The following is a 9,217-nucleotide window of genomic DNA, read 5'->3' as shown; positions in this document are numbered from 1 at the left end:
GCAATTCTCAGAATTCCATTCCGATCCTTATATCAAAATCTCGCCTATCAACCCAAAATTATCAAAATATCAATTTCGCCAATTCAAACCTAAATATCTTCTACAACTCCAAAACCCATTACGATCGCCGCTTCTAAGTCACAAATCACCTCCCAAAGCTAACCAAACCATCGGAACTCACTTCCGAGCCTTCTAACACATAAGCCAACATCCAGTTGACTTTTCCAACTTAAGCCTTCTTAAAATAGACTAACTGTCTCATTTCTTACCAAATTCTCTCCGAACTCGAACTAATCCACCCGATTACATAAAACACGGATAACGAAGCGTAAAGAAGCTAAAATAAGGGAAAACGGAGCGGTAGCTCAAGAGACGACTGGCCGGGTCGTCATAGGAAGGAATGGTTATGGGGGCACGCTATGATTTCCTCCTTTTACTGAAGGACGTGGGTTCGAGACTCCGTTCAAACTTTTCACCTTCCTATTCCTATTTTTTACACTAATTCCTATTTTGTACACTAAATCAAACAAGTTTAAATCACCCTCTTATTCCTATTGTGTACACTACTTCTTAGTGTACTAGAGAACTTTATTTATTATTTTTATATTTTGTTGAAGCAAATTATAGTTTAGTATTACTTAATTAATTTTATTCTCTTCAAATTCCTCCCTTAAAATTAAAAAGCTTCAAATTGCAACTTATTACTCCATAAATAAAAAAATACAAATCATTTTGCCACCGCCTTCTTTTTTTTTAGAAGAAGAAGGATGTGGCTTTATTTATTATTTTTATATTTTATTGAATTCAAATGTAGTTTAGTATTCATGCATAATAGTCAAGTTAATTAATTTTATTCTTTTTCAAATTCCTCCCTTAAAATTAAAAGCTTCAAATTACAACTTATCGCTCCACAAATAGAAAAATATAGATCATTCTACTACAACCTTCTTTAATAATCACTTTGACAAGGGAGCGGATATCCGTCAACTCCGACTCGGCAATGGAAACTAAGAGTTTGAGACTCTTTTTTAGTTCTTTGACTATTAATATGCCCTTAATCTTGATTTCTTTCGTAAGTTTTTGTTAATTTTTGAAGTTTGAACACCTTTTTGATCACTGACCCTTTTTTTATTTGAGAAAAAAAATTTAAAAATTTAAAGTTTGAAACAGGTTTAAATCAAACACTTTTCCTTCATGTAGCACCAATTTTGCTAAAAAAAATTCTTTCTTTCGGTGCTTTCTTTTTGTTTATACTTGGATGATTAGTCATAATACTTGTTAAGATTTCAAAGAGTTGCACATCAAATTTTATTGCTAATAATTAGTATACAATGGTACTCCTGCTGTGCTAAAATTCTGGGTCCATCTCTAGATGTATAAGGGGTAAACATGAACCTAATGTATAATTGTAGGGATATTTTTGATAGAAAACTTAAATGACTTATAAATAAGGCCTATTTATGATAACAAAGGGGGTAAATGAGACCCTTAACCGTATTTTAAATTAGGGGAAACCGCGATAGATCAGAACACCACCCGCTAAATTAGGGCACACCGCGATTCCTTAGCCAAATCGAAGATGAGGAGAATTCCTCTGCTGCATTACTGTTCCTATACTATTCGCTTTAGCTCATGCTTTGCTATTTCCCGTTCTGTTTCGGCATTTACAACCAGAGATTGTTCTTCTTCTCATAGCAATACATCCATTCCGCCAAAGGGTAAAATTGGGGTAGCTAGCAGGTTTGAGAACGTCAAGTGTTTAGATGAAGCTGTGAGTCTATTCCGTCGAATGCTAAGAAAGCAGCCTCTTCCTTCTGTTTTCGACTTCTCCCAATTATTAAAGACTCTGGTAAATATGAAGCATTACTCTTCTGTTGTTTCCCTTTTTCGAAAAATGCTGAAATTAGGCACCCAATTAGTGATTCCATCTTGAATATAACGATTAACAATTATTGCCTAATGCATTGTTCTGACTGTGGATTTTCAGTGTTAGCCATTTACTTGAAGAATGGCATACATTTGATGTTATCACCTTTAACACCTTATTAAGGGGACTCTTTGCTGAAAATAAGATCAAAGTTGCAGTTGTCTTGCTCAAAAAGTTAGTGAGAGAGAATATATGTGAGCCTAATGACGTCACATATTTGACCGTCATCAGTGGGCTTAGCAAAATGGGCCATACTCAGAAAACTTTTGATTTGCTTAAGGTAATGGAACAAGGAAGCGTTAAACCCGACACACGTATCTACAACATTGTTATAGATGCCCTATGCAAAGATAGAATGATAGATGCTGCTATTAGCCTTTTCGAAGAGATGAAACAAAAAGGCATGCCTCCGACAATTATCACATATAATGTGTTGATTGATGGTTTGTGTAAGTTTGGTAAGTGGGAAAAGGTTAGGACTTTGTTCTTAGAAATGATAAATCTTAATATTTATCCCGATGTGCACACCTTGACCATGGTGATAGATGGATTATGCAAAGAAGAAAAATTGAAGATGCTGAGAAGGTAATGAGACACATGATCGAAAAAGGTGTAGAGCCAGATGTGGTCACCTACAATGTGATAGTTGATGGATATTGCTTACGCGATCAAATGGATAGAGCAAGGAGAATTTTTTATTCCATGATTGATAAGGGCATTGAGCGTAGCATTATTAGCTATAACATATTAATAAATGGATACCGTAAGAAAAAGAAATTAGAAGAGGCCATGCATTTGTTTCACGATACTTCTCAAAATGGATTGAAAGCTAGTATTGTTACCTACAATACTATCTTGCCATATCTATTTTAAGTTGGAAGAACTGACATTGTGCAAAAATTCTATGATGATATGCTTTCTCAGACCTGATTTATGCACTAATTGTGTTTTGCTCTGTGGTTATATTCAGAATGGACTTGTTGAGAAAGCTATGTTGCTTTTTCATGAGTTGGAAAAAGAGAGAGAAGATATTGATATTAAACTTTACACTGTAATTATTGACGGATTGTGCAAAAATGGTTAGCTCGACAAAGCTCATGTTATTTTTGAGAAGCTTTCTTTGATTGGATTATTTCCCAATGTGATTACATACACTACAATAATAAATGGATTATGTCTATAAGGGTTGTTAGATGAAGCCAAAGATATGCTAAGAAAAAATGTAGGACAATGGTTGTTCGCCAAACAACTACACTTTCAATGTTATTGTGCGAGGATTTCTCAAGTTTGGCAAAACTAGTGAAATGACAACTTTTTTAAAGGAAATGACTGAAAGGGGATTCTCATGTGATGCAAGTACAGTAAAGTTACTAATAGATGCTATAGCGAATGATCCTTCTTTGCTTAACATGATACCTCAATTTTGCTTGGTAAATAAGAAGTGATTTATTTCACTTGATTTATTCAGCTATACTTATTTTCACATTTATCGTCTTCTTTTAACACAAGAGGCTGAACTGAATGAAGGATGATTCTACCATCTAGTTAAAGCACTTGTATATTTTATTTTCTCAAATATTAAAGTGTTGTGTGGAAGTTAAGTGGCTATTAATATGATCTTAACAGGGTAATTCTTTGTTATGCCCCTTAGTTATTCTTTTTGTTCTATTCGGTTGTGATTGCTGTCTTCTTCAGGATTAGGTGAAAAAAATATGACTTCGGGCTTGGAAATTCATCATGTTCCCACTATTGGTCTAGTCTAAGTTAACTCTGTCCATCTCTCTCTCTCTCTCTCTCTATCTATCTATCTATCTCTCTCTCTCTCTCATGTGGAGAAACAGATTAACTTGAGACAATCTTTGCATGCTGTGATTGAGCAGATTTAGCTTTTCAGAAGCACGCTAAGTCAGTTAATCTTTAGACACTTGTTCTGGAGAGAGATTATTGCAGAATATGTTTGCGCATATTTTGGATTAGAAATCCAAAAGATCATCAATAAGTAATCTATTAAGTTGTTGGTCAAACGTGCAAGCAGAGGCAGATGCAGCCTTATACACAATGGGTTCAAATGATCCAAGACCTCTAGTGAGCACACATGAGATGCATACCTCATTAGTGCATGATTTATTCTAATGATGGTTTTTTGATTCATAACAAATGGATTGATTACTTTTTAGAAATGAAAAGGGGATCCTTTGTTAGTTATTCTATTCACAATCATAGCTGGGAGGGAAATGCAAATATCCCAACCAAATTTGAGTTATAGAAGGGCTAGTCCTATTTCTTTTGCTTCGTTTGCAGACTTCATCATGTTGGTGACATAGAACCCAGTACCAATAACCAATAGAGCACCAAGAGTCATTTTCATCATTTTTCTTGGATTCTTCAGGTTTGCTGCCAAACCACTAGCATATCTGGTTGTTTCACCATCAGTCGCATCGTCTGATGATTACTCTCAGATTCACTCTAAGAACTACTTTTATCCGCTGGGGATATTTCTGGAAGACTTTTAGCTTCTTTTGCTGGCTCTTTAGCAGGGGTATTATTATCCTGCTTAGTGAATTCATCTCTAAAGGGGTACCCCTTTAAGGTTTTGGTACACTAATTTAAAAATTTATCCAGTAACAGTAGTCATTTGGGACTTTAAATTTTATTACTCTTATCTTTTCTTTAGACAAGTCAGTCATGACTATTGGCCTTCTTGGAGTAGTATGGGCGGAATTGGGAAGAATAGTTAATCCTTCTTATTTTCTAAAGTGACATATTTTGAACCAATTTTTGTTGTGTGACTAAAGTGGCAAATAAAAGCATGGGAGGGAGTCATATTTTTCTTTCTTTAACGAGATTCTAATCTTCTTGGCCCTTGTTTGTGACAGATTTAGACCCACGCTATTCAAAGTTCAATGACATCATCATCCATTCAATTATCGACATGGATGTTGACGTGATGGAAGCGAAGAAAGTGGCTTACCTACGGTTAGTGGGGAGCACTGGAGAGGAGGAGAAGAGAGCGAACATTGCGAGATATAAGGTTGCTAGGAAGGAGGCAAAGATGGCAGTGACGGTGGCAAAGACGGCAGCTTTTGCTCGTTTGTATGAGGAACTAGGGAACAAAGGCGGGGAGAAGAAGTTACTCCGACTCGCTAAGGTGAGAGAGAGGACGGCTCGGGATTTGGACCAAGTGAGGTGCATAAAAGATGAGGACGGCAAAGTTTTGTTGGGGGATGACCAGATAAAGAGGAGATGGCAGACCTACTTTCATAAACTTCTAAATGAGGAAGGGGATCAGGATATTGTACTAGATGAATTGAGGAACGCCAAAAGCCCCCATGTACTAAGTGATTGTCGAGACATTGAGGTCGATGAGGTCATGGAGGCAATGCGTAAGATGAGAAGGGGCAGAGCCACCGGACCAGATGAAATTTCGGTTGAGCTTTGGAGGTGTGTGGGTAGAGCAGACTTGGAATGGCTTACTAAGTTGCTTAATATTATATCCAAGACTAATAGGATGCCCGAAGAGTGGAGGTGGAGTACAATGGTCCCGTTGTATAAGAACAAAGGCGATATCCAGATCTGTAACAACTATAGGGGTATTAAATTACTAAGTCATACCATGAAAGTCTGGGAGAGAGTGGTAGAAATGAGAGTGCGAAGGACGGTGTCTATTTCAGACAACCAGTTCGGGTTCATGCCGGGGCGATCTACCACAGAAGCTATCCACCTTATTAGGAGGATGGTGGAACAATACAGGGATAAGAAGAAGGATCTCCACATGGTGTTTATCGATCTAGAGAAAGCGTACGACAGGGTTCCTAGGGAGGTCTTATGGAGATGCTTAGAGGCTAAAGGGGTCCCGGTTGCCTACATTAGGGCGATTAAGGACATGTATGATGGAGCTAAGACTCGGGTTAGGACAGCAGGAGGCGATTCAGATTATTTTCCGGTTAGTACGGGGTTGCACCAAGGGTCTGCATTCAGCCCTTTCCTATTTGCCCTGGTGATGGATGCTATAACGCATCATATTCAGGGGGAGGTGCCATGGTGCATGCTATTTGCTGATGACATAGTCCTAATCGACGAGACACGACGCGGTGTCAGCGAGAGGTTAGAGGTTTGGAGACATACCCTTGAGTGCAAAGGTTTCAGGTTGAGCAGGACGAAGACGGAATACCTTGAGTGCAAATTTGGGGCAGAGCCGACGGAAGCGGGAGTGGAAGTGAGGCTTGATTCTCAAGTCATCCCTAAGAGGGGTAGTTTCAAGTACCTGGGGTCGTTTATTCAGGGGTCCGGGGAGATCGACGAGGATGTCACACACCGTATAGGGGTGGGGTGGATGAAATGGAGGTTAGCGACGGGAGTCCTGTGTGACAAGAAAGTGCCACTGTTACTGAAAGGTAAATTTTATAGGGCAGTGGTTAGGCCTGCTATGTTGTATGGGACCGAGTGTTGGCCGGTGAAGATCTCACACATCCAGAGGATGAAAGTTGCAGAGATGAGGATGTTGAGGTGGATGTGCGGGCATACAAGGAAGGATAAGATTAGAAATGAAGATATTCGAGAGAAGGTGGGTGTGGCCCCCATGGAGGACAAGATGCGGGAAGCAAGACTCAGATGGTTCGGGCACATTCAGAGGAGGAACACTGATGCACCGGTGAGAAGGTGTGAACGACTGGCGGTGGTGGGTACGAGGAGAGGTAGAGGGAGACCTAAGAAGTATTGGGGAGAGGTGATCAGGCAGGATATGGCGCGACTTAGGGTTACTGAGGACATGGCCCTAAACAGGGAATTGTGGAGATCGAGCATTAAGGTTGTAGGTTAGGGGAAATTGTGATGTCTTTTTTACAGCGCACTAGAGTGAGACTAGCCAGTTAGGAATTAGTCTTAGGATGCTATTGATCAACTACTGATGATGGGCTTTATCTTCTGTGTATTAATACCTTACATCTTTCTCGTATTTCCTATATCTCTTATATTGCTGTTACTTTGTTTTTTATGGTATTTATGTTATGTTATGGATTTTATGGTATTTTATGTTGTTTTATTATGAGTCTATTGATAGTACTAATATAGTGTCTCTTGTTGCCTCTTTGAGCCGAGGGTCTCCTGGAAACAGCCTCTCTGCCCCTCGGGGTAGAGGTAAGGTCTGCGTACATATTACCCTCCCCAGACCCCACTTGTGGGATTACACTGGGTTGTTGTTGTTGTTGATGTTGACGTGATGCTCCGGTGAGGAGGTGTGAGCGGTTGACTTTGGTGGGTACGACAAGAGGTAGAGGACGGCCTAAAAGTATTGGGGAGAGGTGATCAGGCAGGACATGGCACGATTGCAGATTTCCCAGGACATGGTCCTTGATAGGAAGGTCTGGAGGTCGAGCATTAGGGTTGTAGGCTAGGGTGGTAATCGAGCTTCTCCTTCTCCATTCTGGGGCTGAAGCGAGTTTGAGTAGGTTAGTCTTAGACGGCGTGTGGTTAATGTAGAGTCCACACTACCCTTACTGTTTTCGATAGCTTTGGACCTTAGTTGTTGGTTATTGTTATTGCATGTCATCTATTTTATGATTTTTAGGATGTTGTCACTATTTCTATGGTTATGTTGACGATACTGATGAATTGTCTTTTCTTGTGTTATTTTCATCTTCCTCAGCCGAGGGTCTATTGGAAACAACCTCTCTGCCCTATCGGGATAGGGGTAAGGTCTGCGTACACACTATCCTCCCCAGACTCCACTTAGTGTGACTTTACTGGGTTGTTGTTGTTGTTGTTGGATGTTGACGTGATCACCATCGCGACCTTCAGGTCAGGTGAGAAGCTTATTTTTGTGTTCATCGAGGGAGTGAATTATGGTGTTGGGATTGCGCTGGAGTATACGACATCCATTAGCCAAGGATTCCATTGACAGAACAAATTGCTGACAGGATCAGCAAGATCCTTGCAGTCCTTGATACCAACATCCTCTGGGGTAACCCTGTCTATAGCTTCTAGACGCACAAGTCTACTGAAGTTAAGCCTCCACTCAACAACTTGGTTGCAGCTGCTAAGCTCCTCCGCGCACAGTTGGCCAGCACCAAGTGAGCTTGACTTACCTACACGACAATATCTGACATTTTGAAAGATGATGCTGTGCACAGCAGATGATACTATGTTATGATGCTATGAAGCGGGTAAATTTACATCTTGTTCTGCTTTATCTGTCCTCTGGGATATTCTGCTTCTTGGTCCCATTTCCCCTTATATCATAACTTGTTCTGCTTTATCTGTCATGTTGAATGAGCACACATGAGATGCAGATCATCTCACCTTATTAGCATTTATGATTTATTCAACTGATGATTTTAGATAGTGGTGACAGAGAGTCCAATACCAAGAACTTAAAAAGCAGCAGGAGTCATTTCGTCGCTTTCCTCGATTCATTTTCAGATTCACTGCAAGAACGTTCTCTCTCTCCATCTTCTGAAGTGCCACTTGTACTACTTTTCCTGGACGGATATTTTTCTGGTAGATTTTTAGCTTCTGGTTCCTCACTGGTTTTAGAACTACTATTCTTTGGCTTTTCTTCCGAGTATGTGGTTCATTGGCTGGTTTTTATGCTGGAGTTCTGTTTTGGCTGTTTAGCACAAAGAACGCCATTTTCAAACAATTTGTATGGTTGGCCAAGAAAACTATGAAGGAAACATCTGCATATCCCGGTGAATTCATTTCTCTGCTTCTTTTCTTACTTTTTAAAATCTGGCTTGTGCTATTCCTCTTCAAAAATGATTGCTTCCAATTTCCCATATGTATGAAACTGGGTGAGAAAATTACAGCGATGAGTACGTTTTGATGCCTTGATAGTGAAATTGTGAGAGAAGATGATTGCTCCACTCTCTTCTTTATGAACTTGGACTTCATTTTCATGCAGTTTGAACTACCACACTTCCAACTCGACGAATTTTTCTTCAGAGTTCGAACTTCACCTTTCAAACACTAGGAACATTTTGTGATAAATGTTACTGTATAAAAGTTCCTAGAGTTTTTCCGTATTTTAGCTAAGGATATTTTTGTTAAAAATTTATTTTCGCATTAAAGTGGCTAAATTTGAATAGCTTTGAAATGTTGGCTAAAATTTATTAAAACAAGTCATTTACTAATTTCTTCATATAATACTTATGCTTATTTATTGGCGATCACCACCTTGTAAATTTGCTAACCATTTTTCAAGAAATTAATGAACAACATAAAAAAAATGAATGGATGGAAATTATTTACACCTCCAAACTTTGTTAAAAATCAAATTGCCCCTCTACTTTAAAT

General features: G+C 39.2%; 1 long non-coding RNA gene and 1 pseudogene across 1 annotated transcript; both read left to right on the top strand.

The window, feature by feature from the left end:
* The first annotated feature begins 1,579 nt into the window (after positions 1 to 1,579).
* LOC138868168 (putative pentatricopeptide repeat-containing protein At1g12700, mitochondrial) lies at positions 1,580 to 3,372 on the top strand (annotated as a pseudogene).
* A 3,152-nt stretch (positions 3,373 to 6,524) lies between these two features.
* On the top strand, positions 6,525 to 8,787 carry LOC104216522 (uncharacterized). The gene is made up of 2 exons (XR_011402464.1): positions 6,525 to 7,374; positions 7,572 to 8,787. It is a non-coding gene; the product is annotated as an uncharacterized lncRNA (long non-coding RNA).
* The last annotated feature ends 430 nt before the right edge of the window (positions 8,788 to 9,217 follow it).

This window comes from Nicotiana sylvestris, chromosome 9, assembly GCF_000393655.2.
Source record: "Nicotiana sylvestris chromosome 9, ASM39365v2, whole genome shotgun sequence".
Classification (NCBI taxonomy): domain Eukaryota; kingdom Viridiplantae; phylum Streptophyta; class Magnoliopsida; order Solanales; family Solanaceae; genus Nicotiana; species Nicotiana sylvestris.
This window is presented reverse-complemented; position numbering and strand designations above follow the sequence as displayed.